Here is a 19,739-nt window from a genome sequence, read left to right on the forward strand (position 1 = left end):
TCCATGGCTCTGGGGCATCTGACCATTTGCCCAGGGGGTAAACCAAACATGTACATGGACAGTCTGGTATGCACAAGGCCATATAAACAGCTTCTGTTCTCATTTGTGGCTTCCTGTCTCTCCCTGTCTTCTTCATGAGTCCCAACAAGAGGCTGCTGTGGCCAACTTCCCATGTGAAAACTGACTGGGCTTGCCAAAAAGGCCATGGCTCAGCTCCACGTTGTTGCTCCTGTTCCCTGTTTCTTCATGTGAGGTAGGTCGGTAAGAATTTATAATAAGGCTAACGATAAAGGCTTTACAAAATCTGATTAAAGACTTGGTCTAAAATTCCTTTCTTAGTGGTTTATAAAATCAGTTTTATGCCATTAAAGGGACACACTCAGTTTATTTGTCATGATCAACCCTGATGATGTCATCAGTGTGTGTCTCATGTCTCAGTCTGGGCTTGATCGCATATTTTTTTAAGTATGTTTTCCAGGGCATTTTATGCCTTCACTAGACAGAAGACAGTGGAGCGATGACAGGAAATGAGGAGAAAGAGAGATGGGAAATGACAGACAACAGTAGTCTTTGCCCGGACGTGAACTGGGGAAGTAGCAACTTAACCCCAAGGCCAGCAGGGCACCCCGAGATTGCAGCTTTTTAACAGAAAGCATGGCACTTTGTCTTTTTACTCACTCTTTAATTCATTAGATAGACCTCTGCAGCCATTATAAGAGGACAAAGCCAAAGGCATGCTGGAGGGGGCCAAACACCAGTGAAAGAGGTTTTTAACAACCTGGCAACCAAAAGTTATTCTTAACTTCATATTTTGTATGATTAAGACAGTTTTCAGCAAACAGTTGAAATGAAGAACATGGACTATGGAGTTTTATTCACAGATCCTAGATGGACTAAACTAGATGGAGCCACATGAATAAAGTTCATTATTGTCAACTATTTACTCTTTATGAAGAATGGTTCATTATAAAGTGATAAATATGAATGATAAACTGTGACTCTTCATTTCATTGTTGGTCACTCAGGACTGAACAACAAAGGCAGCTGAACAACAGGGATTTTTATCTCCACTGAGTCCCCTTCGGTGTAGTTTTGTGGTTGGACGTGAACTAGGGCACTAAAAGGTGACCATCACTGACTCCCTACTGGAATTACCCTTTAAGCACCGGCGCTGGCTGTGTGAAATCAGGACAAAGTACAGCCGGAGGCCTTTTTGTTTTCTGGCCTCTACTCCTCCTCACTCCAACAATGTAAGGTCACCAGAGGCCCTGGAAGTACATAAGGAGTGATTAATGTGGGCCATAAACCCACAGAAACATGCAGGCCTGTGTAAACAGCCAGCTTATAGAGAATGCAGCACTGACCCGTCGGATCCATGCTGCAGCAGTCAGAAAGAACAACTGATTTGTTTTGGAAGACCATAACATACGCTATCCCACTTATCACTAATTTCTCCTGCTTGTATACGAGGTTACTATGTTACAGTTTAACTAATGGAGAGGAGAGTCACGTGCTTTGTGAGCTTCTCAGAAAAAGACCACATGAAATATATAACATTATTTAATGATGATCGCTTTGATTAAAAAACAAATATAATGTTAGGGGCATTATATTAACACTTGAATACGTTCTTTAAATCTTTATATATATAAATAGTTTTTCTCACAGTTTATTACCCAGAGGAGTTATAAAGCTGAATTGCAATTCATATTAGACCCTACTCTCCCATAAAGCTAAAGATCTTAAATAGTAACTCATGGGCTGACAGCTTTGTGTTTAAAGCTGCTACCACTTGAATTTGATCTCTGACTTCTTGAGAGTCTTAGCAGAAGTGTTTCACATCAATGCATAAATCTTGTTCATACAGGCCTCCATCTCATCGAGCTTATGGTGGCTGGGAGAAAATAGCAAAATTCTATAATAACTGTAGCCTTTGTACAAAACACATCTCAGCTGAATACAAGCAATTTCTCCACAGCATAATTCCACTGGTTTGAAGTATAATGGCAGCCTGCTATGTCTCTGTGCTTTTCTAAGTGGGTTTTGTTTACAAATTGAACAAAACTATCCTTATAAAGATGCATTTGTGCGGTAGAGTTGGTACTGTGTGTTTCCATTGCATGATCTATATATGTATCTATATGTTTAAAACATGATGCAGCCACTCAAACCTAATGCAGTAAACCTCGGTATACCTTCTTTTGAGGATCTAATAAATCATTTGCCACCTTGGGACTGACTTGCTGAATATTTTATCAATAGTGCTAGCCATGCTGATTCTATAGCTGGTTTAATTTTCCCAGTTTTTAAGATACCAGTCTCTAATATTCGTGCTTTCATCCCAGTACAATGGAGGTGACTGAAATTTCATTTGTGGTGCATCATTTAAATAATGATCAGCAGTCCTCCAGATACTCTTAACTAAGTCTTTGGTAGAAAGTAACTCAAGTGCATCTGTTCACAGTGAAGATAACAAGGACTGACTCTGACTCTGGAAGGTAAACATGTTGAGTTTTTTTTTTGTTAATGTAATGTTTCAGTCCTGTGAGCACCACAAACAAAATTCACTTCATCTCTATTTTACTGGGATGAAAGCAGGCATCTAAGAAACAGAAATATCTGCGTGGTTGGATGCCATTAGAGGTGAGAAAAGATGGGGTGTTTTTTGGGTAATTTTGACTGAGAACCATCTATTTGAATTTGGTGGTGAGCAAGTTTAGTTCTGTCATTTCCGCCACTGAAAGCTCTTGAATTTGCTTCAGATACTGTTGAGTCAGCGGACGTCACTCTTGGCCAAGGCCTTGGCCTTTAATCTGGTTCTCAGGAGCCAGTAAACGACTGACCAACATGCAATAGTTACACTGAGATGCAGAGTTTCAGTCCCTTGATGTGTATAAAATGTACTTGGCTAATAAAGTGATTCTATTTCAGTTTGTACTGGCAGAAAGAGAGTTGCACTTGTTTTGGAACAAGATACCAGCCTGCCTCTTAAACTCAGTGAAAACTGGCTAACAATAAATACAGGAATCTACATGGCGGACAAACACTGGTAAATTGGCTTAAGTTGATTAAGTTTTTAAGATGTATTTCTCTTTCAATTACCTGTAAGAATAAGCATCGTAGTTTTGCAACAATATTTGGGTGTAGCTGGTGTAAAACAATGTCTCTAAAAGTAAAATGATATGGGAATTGTGGAATAGGACATTACTCACCCTGATATGTCCTGATATGTACTTTATAAATTAACATTTATACACTTCCTGTGATTCTTTTGTTTCTGGGCCCAATTTGAGTTATTGTGGAAATAAAAAAAAAGGATTCCTAAAAACGTTCCTTAAAACATTTACTGAAGTACTGTACTTCAGTACAATTTTTATGTACTTGTACTTTATTTAAATAATTGCATTTCATGCTTATTTACTAATTACTTTGTAGATTCATTTAATTAATACAAAATATAATCAACAAATAGATTATTATGTATTACAGATTAAACTATCCAGCAGTATTAAAAGTAAATTAGTTCTGAATTAAGCAGCTGCAAAAAATTTTGTGACTTTTGGTACTTGAAGTTTTTCTTTACTTTTACTTATTTTACATTTTTACATGCAGGACTTTTATTTGCAACAAAGTATTTCCACAGTGTGGAAATACTGTTTTTACTGAGGTTCTGAATTTTTCTTCCAACACTGTTTATCTACAGTATAGAAAATTTCACAGTGCATACAGTTTTTTATTTTCTTTCCTGTGAAGCAGCACCAATCAAACACTTACCTTCATAATCTTCATTGGGTCAACATGACATAATTAATGGCATTTTACTCACTCCCTTTGTGAGTGTGAAATGTTGAAACTCTAGGAGAACTCTTCAAACAAATATGCCTCGGTTATGTTATATTTGCCAATAGCGCAGAAGAGACCGTTGTGTATTAACATTTTTTAGAAGTATTTGTTGTCATAACATCTCTGATCAGGAAGTCAGTGTCTCAGCAGCATGCATTTGTCACAGACGAACACAGGACGTGCTCTATTTATTCCTCTGTTTGATACGCTGGAATGTCTGTTTCATGTCTGCAGCTTGTAATCCTGGAGACAAACTACAACAATCCCACAGTCCAAAAAAATAGTTAGCTCATCCAGCAGCAGCATGTTCTTGTGTTGTGGTTGTCATGTTGCACTACAAAAGGAGGAGATGATGACTGTACGACGTGCATATGTATCATGTGCTTCCCCCCAAGAGAGGTTTATATTTGGAGTTTGTTTCCCCAAATATACTGAGTAAGAATGTGCGTCTAGATTTTGGCAATCAGTGAAAAGAATTTTTCCACAGCTGTCTCAATCAATTTGTCTCTACCATTTTGGATGGCTGCTGTAATCCATAGCGATCATTTATATAAACAGACAACGTTGGCATGGTACACAGAGTTCATCATTTTGTGCAGAATTGATGGTTTTTAAAGGAATATGAAAATTTTATTTATGTGTCTTACAGAATCAGTACATATGAGATACAAGTGTAAAACATGATATCATAAGTTTGGCAAATTCCATTCACTGATGAAGACGCATGTGTCATGCGGCTGAAAGCTCTGGAAATAGGCTAGTAAGTGGACCTTCCGTTGAGACTGTTTTGTCAAACTGTCATTTATTTCATCTAATTAACTGATATTCACTGAATGTTGTATCCAATTTTGAAACGGTGCATTTATAATGACGACTGACATAAGGAGCTTATGTTTTCACCTGTGTGTGTGTGTGTGTGTGTCGGTGTGTGAGTTTGTTTTTTTGTTTCATGAATTTGTCAGGAAATAATATATGGATCTTATAAATTATTATGTTTTATGACAAATAAATTGTTTATGTTATCAGAGTACTTCCATGTGTAGGATTATTTGGCCTTGGCAGAGCTATCCGCCTTACTGAGTGCCATTTTAGTTATGTAGAAATAGAAATACATGCTAATATAATATACAAATACACATAATTAAATACACTTTTATCATTTAAAAAATTTATTCAAAAGGTAGTAGAAATTTAGAGGAAGAAAAAAAGCTTAAATATATGGGGAAATGGTAAATTATAAAAAAAAAAAAAAAAAAACCCCACAGTCCCACAGCATGTACCAGGCTGTTTTATTTCATATTGAATATATTTGTTTTATGTCAAATGACATTGCTGCGAACCATGTCCCTTTAGAAAAACAGTATTTGTAATGAAACCATTGAGTAGTTCATGGACGTTGTGTGTAGTAAAGAAATATAACTGTTACATACGTGCAAAAATAAGCATTATATCTTTCTTTCTACAGGAAATATTCTAACTGGTACAGACTGTCACAGGCACCTGATCAATATTAGAAAGGTTGTACATTGAAAGCAGTAAGTCAGTGGGCTGAAGGGTGCTCTTAAGATACAAGGATGCAAGCCTTATAGTTTCCTTGGATTTCTAAGAGCAGTGGGTCATCCAAGACCACCAGAGGCTAAGTTTAACTTGGCATGCGTCAGTGAACCTTGCCAGAGATTTAGACCATCTATAATATACTGTGTAAACTAGAAAGAAACTAGAGAAGCAATTAAAGACAAGACTTTGTCATTTCTAAACAAAATTATAAGCTGCTGTTTGACAGCATAGTTTTCCTATTTCCATGACTGGCCCCAGATAAATAAACAGTGACAGTAATACTAATGAACATGCTACTGATACAGAGTCATACATAATTAAATTAAAACGGACAAATGACCTGTTGTCAGCACCTTTCTCTGAGCTCGTTTACCAGTTAATCAGTATGAATTTAGCATCCATTAAGGATTCATGCCCTCAGAAAAAGTAAAACAATCATCAGTGTGTCGGTTTGTAAAAAGTTGTCAAATATTGTGCGTAACGTCTTTGGAAGCTTGCCCCTCACAACTGCAGCTTTTCTTATTTTCTGTACACAACACATTTTTGCTGCTGATCCTATGAGCAGCTGCTATTATATACTATTATTATCATATGATATTATTGGTTCTTTCTCCAATGTGGACCAAATAGTTCTAGGACTCAGAAACTCAATAAAAATGACAAGAAAAGTTATTTCCTCATCCGAATAATGCTTTTAGCGCCACCCAATACTTTATCACAGTGTGACTGAAGTTGTATACAAGTTGCCGCACCCACAGGGTTTGTGTTTGACCAATGGGCAACATTTAGCACCATAAACTCTACCCTGATAGCTCCAGGGCCATCGAAAAGTAGATGGGATGTTTTTGGGAATAGTTGTAAAAGACCTTGTTCCTTTGGTCAAGTGTGTCAGGTACCTGAGTTCATAAAATGGTTCCTGGGTGCCTGGAGTGTTTCCTGTGGTGAAAACCGACTATTGCAGATAGAAAATGGCACTTCCTCCTACCTTGAGGTAATTAATTACTTGTCAGATGTTTGTTGGAACACCACTATTAAGCATCAAGGGTAAGAGCTCGGATGTCACAATAAAACCGAGCCTGGCACCACACTGATGTGATGATGTGCTCCACATTGTGAAGATAAGTGTCAAAAGTGATGGAGAATGTCATCAAGGATGCATTAAAAACTCTGTCTGATAGCTGAGCACAGTCCCATCTGAACCTGGAATAAAACAAAACAGCATTTTATTACAATGAGCAGCTTGTGGGGCTGTTGTCATAATTAAAAAAGAAAAAATAATATGTACACTCACAATAAAGTGGAATGCCAAGAAATGACAGATTTCCACTGGGAGCAACTGATATTTAATGGGCTGTGCTGTTTCCACTTCTCTCATAGCTGAAGTGCCCACTCACCACATGAAAAGTGAGCCAGGCTTGTAGCAAGTCAATGAACCCAATTATATTCATTTACTTTTATTGTGTAATTGTGTAAGTCCAAACAAGTATAACTAATGAAAATATCTCCCAGAACAAGACAAGCTCAACTGAACGCTGTGTGAACTTTCCACAGAAGGAAGTGCTGAGTAGAACAAATTGGGCTTGGTGCAGAGCAGAGCATTTTACAATCTCAAACGATTTCAAAAATGTTTGAGATTTAATATTTTATTTTAATTTAATACTTTAACACCAGGCAATTCAGTCTAGATGCAGGACCAAACACTTTACGTTTACAGGAGACGATATCAGAGTGCAGAGTGGCAATTGCACGGATTTGGGATCTCACAGAAACTTGTGATCAAATGTGACTTCAGAACAAAACAAATACGGAGCCAGGCCGTCATTTTCAGCTGGTTGCACTTGTGTTTGCTGTGTTTTGCAGTGAAAAACAAAAGAAAAAAGTCAGTGCCTGAGAAAACAGAATAATCATGGTTCATACATTTTGCAGTGTGAGCTGGAGGTTAAGTTGAAAATAAAGTTTTATTGGTGGCATGCAACACTCGGTTGGTGACGCTCAGCTCGCTCTCATTGGCTATTGTGGATTTCCACTTAATGTTCCAGCGCTGTTCCTTTCACACTACAGGATTTGAAGTTGGTTTGAAATCGGTGTCCCTCACATGACAGGATCATTTGGGCAGATAATTGGTTCAGTCGTCACAGCAGAAGGGCGAATCGCAGCCAAAAATCTGCCCAGTATCTTAGTGTGGACCATCTTTAGGAGAAAACACATAATAGTCAGAAAGAACACTAGTGGGCAATGAAATGCTGCATGTTATTCTTCAGATTTTTAATTTCTAAAACCATTTTTTGGCTGCGTGGGTGTGTGTGAAAGATCAACAAAGAAACTGTTTTGTATTTTAGTTTTTTCTGTTGCCATCAATTCGTCTAACAGTCCTCACACTGCCCCACAAGGCCATTAACACCTCAGGGCTATTACTTTAGTCCTTGCATTAGTTAACTCCTCAGGCACACACACCATAACCACACATACACACACACACACACACACACACACACACACACACACACACACTCACGCACACACACAATGGACATTAAAATGTGCTAGCATGCCATTTGGGAGCAGAGCTGCTATCTTCTCCCTGTTTTAATTACTGTCATTACAGGAAATAGTGCAGACAAGCGTTTGTGTTGTTTTCTCCCACTTTGCCTCTTCCACCCAGACTCACAGAGTGTTCAGGGGAGTCGTTCCCAGGCCCGGGCGCCTCACTAAATCATCTGTCACATGCAGCTCTGTTATGTGTTGCTTTGACAGCAAGAGGGCCACAGATTCGCAGCATTACCTTATCACAGTCAGACTCTATCAGCTTTAAAAATGAGGGCTTGTCAGCAAGAAAAATATCTTGAACATTTTTACATTTTGTCATTTCCCAGAATGCAGTGTACATGAGTTTACTTTCAAAAAATATTAAATACAGAATTCAGACCAGTGGAGCTCCTTCTACCGTAAACTCCTGCTGGTTAACTTCCATGTAAATATAAAGGCATCAGTCAATATGATGTCAATATGGTGTCATGCTGGTGACAGACAAGTGTGTGATTTTGCTACGTAGTTATGGTTTTGTTGAACTAAGGGTGAATCAGTGAATTTCAGTATTACTTTTATAATCGTTCTCACCTTCATTTACAGTTAAAGGTTCTGTAAGTGATCGTCACTGCCTCTAGATGTCGCGCTAGACGACCAGCATCTTAGACCAAAACAAACGCTTCTTCAGCCATGACACCTGCCTCTGTTTGAACACAACCCTCCCCTCCTCCCCCTTCACGTTCTCCGTCAGCAAGCTGTTATGAAGTCCAATGAAAGTGGCCACTAAACACACAACAAGAAGCACAACTAAATTAAGTTTTGCTGGGAAACACTGCGTTGCGTGTCCGTTGTGGCTGTCGACCTGTTGCAGAGAATCACGAGTGTGTGTTCACACCGGCTGCGTGACTGCTGCGTTGCTGCTGCTGCCAGCTCTATCTCTCTATATAGAGTTTGCAGGTTGCTGGAATGTTGGATTTCTCTCCATTATGAATTAATTTCTTATTTATGCCACTGTCTCCACATGCAGATGCTAAAATGGTTGAAAAAATATATTTATATTTGTGTCTGTATCATATTCAGATTCAGCCTTGACATAGAAAACTGTAATAGAAAGTGTCAATTTTATGTAATGTTGCTGGTATGATGTCAATCGGCATCAACAGGTGTTTTTCCTGTCTACTTCTGTTGAGAGACGCACGTGTCACACGTGAAAAAGCCAGCAAAAAACAATCTAGCTACAACAATCTGCCCATGCTTATACTGCTGCTCTACAGCAATGCTGTCAGCACACCAGCTAGCGATAGTAACATTTGCCAAACACATTCATAATATTGGTAACAGCTTGTACGGTTCTCCATCTCGGTAAAGCTGGACCTTAGCTGGACCCAAGCTTTAAAAACTATGTAAACTTCTTGGATGTTTTGATGGTCCACTGGCCAGACTTTGAGACGGTAGTCCCCATGGCCAGTCCACCTGTGATAAAAACGTGGTTTCTTCAGTGGAGGAAACTGAAAGGTCACGCTCACCTGATTGTTCAAGGGGGGAGTTTGAAGTTGAAAATAAACTTGTCAGTGCTTCCCGGTGGAAAATCCATGTAATAGTGATGCTATCACCTTTATTTTAATTGTTTTTAAGATAGTGACTTTAAAGAACATCAAAATAAGCCACAAGGACATTGTCTGTAATTGTAGAACTTGCCCCATATCCATATCCCATGTCCCAAATCCCAGAAATAATATTAAGGACATGTCCTCATGATGACCTGTCTTTTCAAGTTTTTAATGTGCACTTGAAACTCATGAAATTATGATTGAAGTACATAAAAATTAAAGTTGTTCAACTGCAAAACAATCTGTGTCACATGTGGAGTCAGATTTATATACTTCAGGGAACAAAACAGATTTTCGAGGCTTTGAAGCACTCAGTGACAACTTTTCAAAAATAAAAAACACAGCATGAATATCATGGATGTTCGCTCCAGTCTGCTCCTGGGTAATACTGCCTCCAGCTCTGATCTCCTGAGGAAATCAAATTTTGATTACAGGGTGTGTTTAAAGATTTGACTTTTGACGGTTTTCATTAATGTTTCCAAAGCCATGTGTTTTGTTCATGGAGTGACACCAAATGAATAAAGGAAACTGCTGCCAATGCTTTATAATTTTTTATCTCTTATTAATGCTGATGATGACAGACAAAAAGGGTTTTAAATGTTTCTCTTGCATTTTAACATTTAAGAGATTGCAGTTACTTTTATAAATGAGTAGTAAATCACTTAGAATATGTTGTCAGATGCTGGATGAAGTATCATCATTTAGTATTTTATGAAATCCAACCTTTAACAAATGAATAGTTTGTAATACATAATTTAAACATGAGCATAGACAAGTGCATTAATGAAACATTTTATCAATCATTTTGCATTTGCACAGATAACGATATATTTGGATATCAAATAATTTACAAATCAAATGACCATTCATCATAATGTTGCAAATTTTGTCCTAAATCAACTCTTCTCTAAACCTAATTTATTATTTTTTTTGTTTGTTTTGCATCACACTGTGCTCACTCTCTTCAAACACCCTGCATGATTTATTGATGCTTATTGACATTTTTCACTACGATAAAAAACATAAGATAACAGAGGAAGTAAAATGGAAAAAATCACCACCTGCGTTTCTCACTTTATTAAGCCTTCTGGTAATGAATCTGTCAATATCAATGACTGTGATGAAAAAGCGTACTTTGAACAATCTTTTATTTATAAGAACATTTCATGAACTTCTCCAAAGTAGAATCTCTAGTCCAAAATGTTCTGTGCACAAACACACCATGTAACCACAAGACCCATGTTTATCGGCCCTAATGAGTCACAGACAAGACTTACTGCAGCCTCTCAGTACAAACACTGCTCTTTTGAAATCCACAGACCTCAGCCAGAATAAACAGTGATACAATAAAAGCTCGAACAATATCATCTCTGCTCTTATTGGCAGCTGTGTTTATTGTGAGGAGGGAGGTGAAAAAAACAAAGCAAAGTGTTGCTTCGACAGATGTAAGAAATTGTGAGCACAAGATGTTTATATCTCCGGGGAGTTTGTGCTTGTAAGACAAATTGAATTGTTGTCAAGGGAACAGCCAGAAATTTCTACAAATGTCTTTTCTTCTAATGACTTTTTAATATCTGAAGCCATAAACAGAGAGTGTGGTGTAAACCTGGATGCTACACATGACAGGGATACATCATTTAAATTGCACTGTGGAGTGATATTCTCTGTTGTTTAGATCACACGATGAAAAAAAAATCCTTTTGTGTCAGTTAAAAACAAAAACATCTCAGTTTCCTGTCTTGAACAGGAAGCTCAGTTGTTTTTTTTCTCTAAGTTGCCAGTGTGTCTAAAGTGGAAGTATTTTCTTTGCCTAATTGAAATGCCGCAGGCGTCAGTGAGAAACTCAGGCTGTCCCACCAGAGCCCTGGCCAAGTGAGCTGCACAGTTGCAGCTACAGTGTCTCCAAGGAGATTGCCTCCATGTTTTTACCATCTACAGGGTGCAGCACAATGCAGCGGAGATGAGAGGTCGATTGCGTAACCTGGGAGTAATTTCACTGATTGGTCATTCATGTCTGGGTCCGCGCTGATTGACTTTACCAGAAATCCATGAACCAGAAAGCAAGAGGGGGCAAGAGAGATAGAAATACAGAGCAAGAGAGAGAGAGAGAGAGATAGAGACTCACCATGCAGTTTGTAAAGTCGCCTTTACTCTTGGCTGAAAGACAAGTTTTAAATCACTTTGTTTCACTAAATATATTTTTAGAACTATTTCAGTCTTGTTCAGAGATGTAGAGATGTCTGAAACATTTAAATAGCTGTTGCATGCTGTTTTTAATGTAAATAACAAAAACATTACCATATAAAGTAATTTTCTACTAATATCTTTTTTACACATTTCAATTTGTTTTGCAATTCTACATTTCTATGACAACTTAGCAAACTAAAATCTGCTAATGAATAGCATGTGATATGATTAAAAGCTCCAGAACAGCTGTTAAGTGGACTTTGGGACAATATTGCTGTTTCAGAATTAGATTTTAACAGTCATAAATTAAAGTTAATGCTGTCCATTGTAAATGTACATAAGATCTTAAAGCTACTCTCTGACCCACAATACCACACTTGCTGTGCCTGCACACAGTTTTATGATACAATGCATCATTTTAATTTAGATTTTGGATGTATTCATGTCTGTTTTCACCTGAAAATAAGTGGCTTATATAACTGCATTAAACTGGGTTTTTTTTTTAACTGTGATTGATGATGTGACCACTTGTTTTTCCCCTAATATACTTCACATCTTAAAGCTTTCTCCCCAAAATGAATTAGTGAGTACAATGCTATTGGAAAATAAGACCTAAAAAACTGTACTTCAAGCACTTCCCAGCATTGTCTATACATCTACACTGCACGTGTTGATCCCTGGAATGTCACATCTGCTCTCTCAGGTGAGTTTTTTTCCCGTTGACTCTGTGCCCTCTCTCCATTGTGTACACCCATGCAGATAGTGTGTTTCCTTCCCGTCTTTGTTTAGGTTCCCCATGTGAATCCAATAAACAGGGATCATTGGCTGATGATAGATGATGTACTCTGTAGAGCAGATGACTTGAGGAAGAAGAAATGTGTGTGTGAAAATTCCTGAAATGCCTTGAGTAGGTAAATAGGTCCAAGTACAGATTCCTTCGTCGCCCCTGACTCCAACGCGGCAGGGACACTGGCTGTGATGTGAGGACTGACATAACATTAAACAGTGGCAGTGTTTGAGAGGCATTTTAAATCACCGAGAGATGTCATATATTCTAATATTTACTCTGAAACAAACTACAAAAACATCACTTTCCGTTTAAATACCTTTTCGAATGAGCTTGGATTTAACCTCTGACAACGTGTGGCAGTAAATTGTGTCCTGTAGCTAAAGCCTCCCGCAGTAGTGTTGGACTTGTTAGTTTACTCTGGTGATTTATGCTCCAGGCAGGTATTTGCAGTAGCTTTCTGTCCATTTGTCTGATTTGAAAGGAGTTTAAATAAATCATCCAGCCTTCTGTCTTTAACTGAGATTGTCCTGTAAAAAACATACTCGTAGATCATGTGTGAGCAGCTTATTACGACCCAGTTACACTTTACTGTTATGCGACCTCTAGGGGCCGTAGAAATTATGACCGGAGAAAAGGAGGAAGTCTATAGATATAGAGCGACAAAGCTTTCACACAGCAAACCGCTGTTCATTTCCTGTGTTAACCTGATTGTTAAATTGTTTCATTTATCCATGACCGTTCTTCAACCTTAGCCACATTGTTATTCTTGTAACCATATTGTAACCATGACGATGGTAACGCCAGGCCAGAGATTCCTATCAATATCACAGGCATTATTAGTCGCAGCCAGGTAGTGGAGGAAAACGTCTATTGTATGCCTTGTCCACCACTGGTAAACCTCAACTGCAATATCCAAACAAACCTGCTCCATGGCCTGAAGTAGGTGAATGTGCATGTAGGGTTCTCCCCCTTCTCCTTCTTTTGGTAAGATAAAATGTTTACAATGTGTCTTAATCATATTCATAGTGTATAAAATCCAGCACCCTGCTTTCAACATGAACGTTAACTGTCACCTTTGCAATATGTGCCGGTTTAGTAGCTAATGTTAGCTTTGTTTAATCTACATATTAAAAATGAAAAATAAATTTACAATGCGCCATTTCGAAACAAAAACAACTATAAACACCACAGCCGTACTATCAAAGACCTTAACCAGGGTGCTGTCACTTGTCATATCTTACAACCATTAATGTAGTGCAAAAACACACACACACATATATATATATATATATATATATATATATATGTATACATGATGTTTTCAAAATGTTTTGAAATGAAATAATATTTAAAAACATTTAAAACCTCCTTTCCTTATTTTTTCTCATATTTAGGCATATCACTGTGACAAGCTGATGATAGGAGCTTTTATGTTGTCGCTGGCAGGAGCATTTTGCTGACAGACAACATACTTGTTTGCTAAGCTCAGTCAGATTGCAAGCTAAAAGATTAAATAGATAGCTGGTTAGCAACAGGAAGAATAAAAAAATAAAGAGAGTCAAGAGACGGATGGTGACGATTTTTATTGTTTTATAAACATTTCCACTCAATCGTACTATGCAAGGACTTTTTTCTTCTTCATGTGAGATGTACTGTGAGTCACTTGGCCAGCGACCTTGGATGAAAATGATCTTTTTTAGCTTCATGAATGCATGTATGCATCTGTGTGTATCTGTGTGTAAACACTTGCACATAGATAGAACACAAATGTTCTCATGAACCTTGACTCTTGCTGTGTTTAGCACTGAAGACTCATGGCCTTGGGCTGATACACAGTATTGTGGCTGAGTCAGGCTCTGTCTGCTCGGATGCACCGACAGGAAAAAACACTCTGATAAAAGCTGCAGGGGTTTAGACGAACAAGAAGACTTAAACTTCTATCTTGCACTTGCTTAATGTCTTTGTTTTGAGCTTTCAGTTCACTTGAATGGGTGGACTTGTGTTGTGAAGCACAGACATATATATCCCCATCTATCCCAGACGTGTAAAAACTAAAAAGTCCAAACATTTTCCCATACTGGTCCCCTGCTCATGTTCTCGCATGGTTTTCTCAGCATCCCTCTGTTCTGTGTTAGTAGCAGGGGTGGCTGGGCCATGTGAGAAATGAAAAGAGGACTTTGTTTCCCAGCGGACGGAAAGAGTTGGATCTGGATCAGCCTCGGGTCAGGAGCGCCTCTCCTCTCTGTACATCCCTAATCAGCTTTCCTTTAAGGGCATGTTTATGCTTGCACATTTTTCCCCTTCGATTGTGCCGGAGAAGATTGAACTCATGAGAATGCTGTTGGTTAAGTATCTTCAGATCCCGCCGCAGTGCCTCGCTTCCTCACTCTGTGTAGGCACGGAGGCACAGTCTGAGCATCCTACCTTTCTCATGCCCATTTTTGGACCAAACTATTTTCTGTAAAGATTGCAGAAGAGATGACCACGAACACCACAGAGTGATAAGTTATCAAAAGAAAAAGATTCTGATTGTGGGAAAACACTCTTGCAACTGTATCTCCCACAACGCAACGATCCTGCAATGACGGTAATGGCACTCATGGCAGCGTCCCAATACATTGGGTGTGGGAGGAAGAAGAGAAGACTATGAACACAGGCAATGTTCAGTGTAAAATTACATTGATTAAGTTTTTCTTCCTTTAAGAGAAGACATTATGAATACTTCTTCTTTCACTAAAAATCATTCAGGCAATTGTACTGGTGAGTGTAAGGTGTATTTCTATCTGGCACAAATTTCTAAACTCTGTCCTGTGCCAACTTCTCCATTCTTGCTGCTCATTCTTACTACATCTCCTCTTTCTTTCACTTCCACCCTGTTTCCCCTCCTTACTCACGCTTTCTAATCCTCTTTCACACATTCAGATGGAAGTTCTCTCCTCACTTGCCTTAATCTCGATCCCTCTTTCTTTTCATTGCCCTCATCCAGCTCTGTGTCTTCCAGGAGTGCTTGGAGGCGTTTCCGCTCCCAAACTCCCCATGAGCGCTAGTCTCCCTAGTGGGATATTAATAGGAGAGAGGAGGGGGGATATTGAGACACACTCTCGGGAGGGACGAGGGTGGGAAGTAAGAAGTGGGGAAAGGGCTGGGGCCCCACAGTTGTTGGGAGAAGTAGCCATAAATCCTTCATGCATGAATTGTACACACACTTACACTGACCAATTAGAGCATGTGCCTTTTTTTTATAGAAAAGAAGAAATAAATGAATGGTGAGAAAGAGACTGACTGAGAATAACTACTCTATATTCCATTTATACACTAGTTATTCTCACTTGATTCTCCCACATCTGCTCCATAAAAATTCCGCAATCATCTCTTGTCAGTGAAGACAATTTCTGGACTTAATCTCATTCATGGTTGAGAAAAGTGACAAAACCAAGAATATTACAATTTTAGAAATATATATATTCTTTCAATAAAGAATCACAGATAAATTAAATCAATTTAAAACCCATAGCCTTCAAGTGATTTTGTGGCTTTATAGAAAGATTTTGAAAAGTTTAAAGCCGGATTAATACTTGATGTGAGGGGTTAATGGCGGTCCCACTGTGGATACTTGTGATGCAGGTTTTGATTTATAGTTCACAAGTTGATGGGCCTTATTACACTTTAATTGTAGCTCCAGAATAACTGTGTTTACATTATTTCATTCACATTGTGATCTAAGCCACGATGGGAATGTCGGTGTTCACTCATTAGTCATTACTGAACATGAGAGTCTTCTGTGCCGTTGCCATAATTATGTTGCTACATTCACTATGATAGAGAGTGTGGGTTGTGGTGAGCAGACGGTTTGCAGTGGAGATGGCATTGATTTATGTGTGTTACTGTGCGGAGAAGACTACAGACTTGTCATGTCAACAATCTGCTGGCATCAGAAACACAAGTTTCCCATGCTGACTGATCACAGTTCTTGCTGCGTTCACGTGGCCTATCCTTAGCTGCTCTATCGCCTTTTCTCTATGTCTTGTTACATTTTGGATGAGGTACACAACAGCTGTGGCCCATAAGTCCTCCAAATTAAACGTAAATTACATTGTTGATATCGTCATTTGTCAGTTCCCTCCAAAACCGGTCAGGATGGATGGAACAATGAAACAGACCGTTTCCCATTTCCAACCAACAGTCATTTGATTTTTTAAGCCTCACCATAATCGTCCCCTAACCTTAACCGCATGTGAAGATGACCAGGTTTCTTTTTTTCACTTAAAAAAGTGGTAATTTTACCTAAATTAACCCTATAGTATGTGGTACAGTATGGCTCCAAATCTTTGCTGTAACGCACAACTATAAATCCACCTTAAAGGGATAGTTCAGATTTCTTGATGTGGGGTTGTGTGAGGTCGTCATATAAGTCGGTACATTACCTACAGTACATTATGATCACCATGGTCCCTGTTAGGAAAGCTGACTGGGGCACAGGCAGAGTGGCAGAGCTATGTGTTCCTGCGCACAGGGCCATGAGAAAAAACATGTTTTAGACACTTTTAAAAATCATGTCGAATATTTTAAGCAGTTTATCTTCCTTTGAAAACACCACTTTCTTTCGGTACTACATTTTCTCAACTGCTGAACTACCATATTCCTAAGCACAAGTGTATCTATGGAGTGGGCAGCCGCAGGTCAGCTGAGTGAATCAGAAAGCAGCATAATACAGTGCACTCTGTATGTCCGCTTTTGTGTAAGAATGTGGTAGTTCAGTGGTTGAAAAAAGAAGATAAACTGCTGAAAATATTCTACATGAGAAGTACATTTAAACGGATACTGGATTGTTTCGGTGGGCGTTTTTTAAAGTGTCTAAAACACATTTTTCTCTTGTGGTCGCATACACAGCAACACATTGCTCTGCCATTCTCCTTGTGCCCTGGTTGGCTTTCCTAACTGGGACCGCGCTGATCACAATTTACTGTATGTAATGTACGGACTATATATGACCACCTCACACAACCCCACGTCAAAAAAACCCGAACTATCTCTTTAAGGTGGCTGAGATGTGAATTGTTCAAACAGGGCCTCAGCTCAATGTCAAGAAGATGACCGCAAAAGTTGGTGCAGTAACATTTACTCTGGGAGCTTAGCGATGGTCTTTGTGGTCTTTGTGGTCTTTGTGGTCTTTGTGGTCTTTCTTATCTTATCTAGCCGAGAGCGTTGACAAGGAGGAGACAAAAACAAGCTGTCATCCAAGGTCAGCAGTGGGCACATAAAAACTGTCAAACCAAAATATTTGCTCAACATTGCAACCACAAGGTCTTCATCAGAGCAGCGAGCATTGAATACATGAATAAATAATTTTCACACTGCACTTCACAAGGGTTTTGCAGTGCAACCTGTCTCCGTTGTTTAAAGTAAAAATATTTAACTTAGCTCTCATAAACAGTATGTTCTTTTCCACGAGTCATTTAACAATGACCTTATATACATGTAAGTCGTGCAGACATCACATAGACACATGCGTACCTGAAGAATTACATGAAGCCACTTTATCCCTGTTAAAGTTTGTGTACGTTACCTTGATATGTGGAGTGGTAAACACGTGTTAAATGTGCTTCAGTTGGAGTATAGGACAGAAGCATCTGCAACAATGCTGTTGTCCCATATTGCCCCCAGCAGATGGTTCTCATCAGGCAAACACACAGAGGGAGTAGAGGTCATCAGACGGACCAAGGAGCTGTTTGACGGCTCAGCATGTTTGCCTCAAAGGTAGCAATGGATCCGCTAATGTCAGCAATATTGCAAATCAATATTTTCTCTCATCCACGTCTTGTGATGGATCACCTTAGGAAACCTCAAATTGACATGTATGGCATTAGTGCACCTATCAAGATTATACATTTCATGGAGACAAACTCAAGATCAGCCCTCTCTGTGCTTTAGTTCAGGTTTCAAGAAATGAAGCTGACCAGGCAGCGACTATAAACCTCCTTCACTAACTTCTAAAAATGACTCAGACTGACCTTCGCGATCTCACTTCTCCTTTTCGGTTTGCTCCCATTTTTATCAGACATCAGCAAAAGTCGCCCAGCCATAGATTTGTCAGTGCTGACACTTTGGCCTCAGACCAGACTAGTTTTTCTGCTCTGAATGCCATTTTTAAAACCTTTATCAGTAAAGCAAATTGTCAATGGCTCCAATTTGAACCCAAACAGAAAAAACACGACTCCTGTTCCACCAGTGCAGAATTTGAACAAGGTAATAGAAGTGTGGAAGCAGTGGTCTTATAGTCACTGCTGTAGTGCAGGCACAGTGGCTCACCCTCATTTTCATAATATTTGAAAACAATTACTGTAAATACCACCACAGAGAGAAGCTCAGCATTACTATCATATCTATTATTTGTTTTAAACAACTGGAACACAACTGTGAACCTTGTAAGAAGAACAAATTCACACATCCACATTTTAAAAGACGTTGAGAGAAAGGTTTCAGTTTCACTATGTTTATTGTTAATTGGCTGACTCTGAGAATTGATTCACAGCTGAGAGAAATGACAAAACGCAGGACATCGTCGTGGGAGGACAGTGATCTATGGAGCAGTCAAGCAGCTCATTGGTGGATGACAGTTTTGACAGGTGGAGGTGAATGGGGGACAGATAAGAGGCTGGGAAAGACAAAATATTTTCCTTAGGCTGCTGTCCTCATATACACACACTGACTCTTCCTTTCCATTAGTGATGCTCGTATAGCAGTGACCTTGAAACATAAATGTTACCTGCTGTCAGCACATATACATGAACACACACGCTGCAGTCCTTAATGAAAACCACTGAAATGTGTTTCCTCCAATTTTGCCTTGCAGTCAAAAAATAAATGTTGCCAAAATTTCAGAATGAACAAATTATAGAAATTATATGACTGTAGTAAAATTTTATCTACTCGCTTAAAAGATAAAAGCACCAGCCATTTAGTTTTGCACTGCTATAATGTGGAAGTGCAGTAATTAAAAATGTTTAAAATATATCAAAAATCACAAATTGTTTTAAGTTTACATGAGAGGAAACATTTGAAATGTTTTACAGTATGAAAAGCATTAAAACATATTTACCAGAAAAACTCCATTCATATACAACATACTTTTGACTGTTTTATGGGTTTTATTTTATCTTCTTCATTCAATCCTTTTGATGTCATAGTCTAAAGGGTAAAGATGTTAAAACTCTCTTTGAAGAAGA

The sequence above is a fragment of the Seriola lalandi genome, unplaced genomic scaffold, assembly GCF_002814215.2.
Source record: "Seriola lalandi dorsalis isolate HSWRI2012SDOR001 ecotype SW California unplaced genomic scaffold, Sedor1 jcf7180002054058, whole genome shotgun sequence".
Classification (NCBI taxonomy): Eukaryota; Metazoa; Chordata; class Actinopteri; order Carangiformes; family Carangidae; genus Seriola; species Seriola lalandi.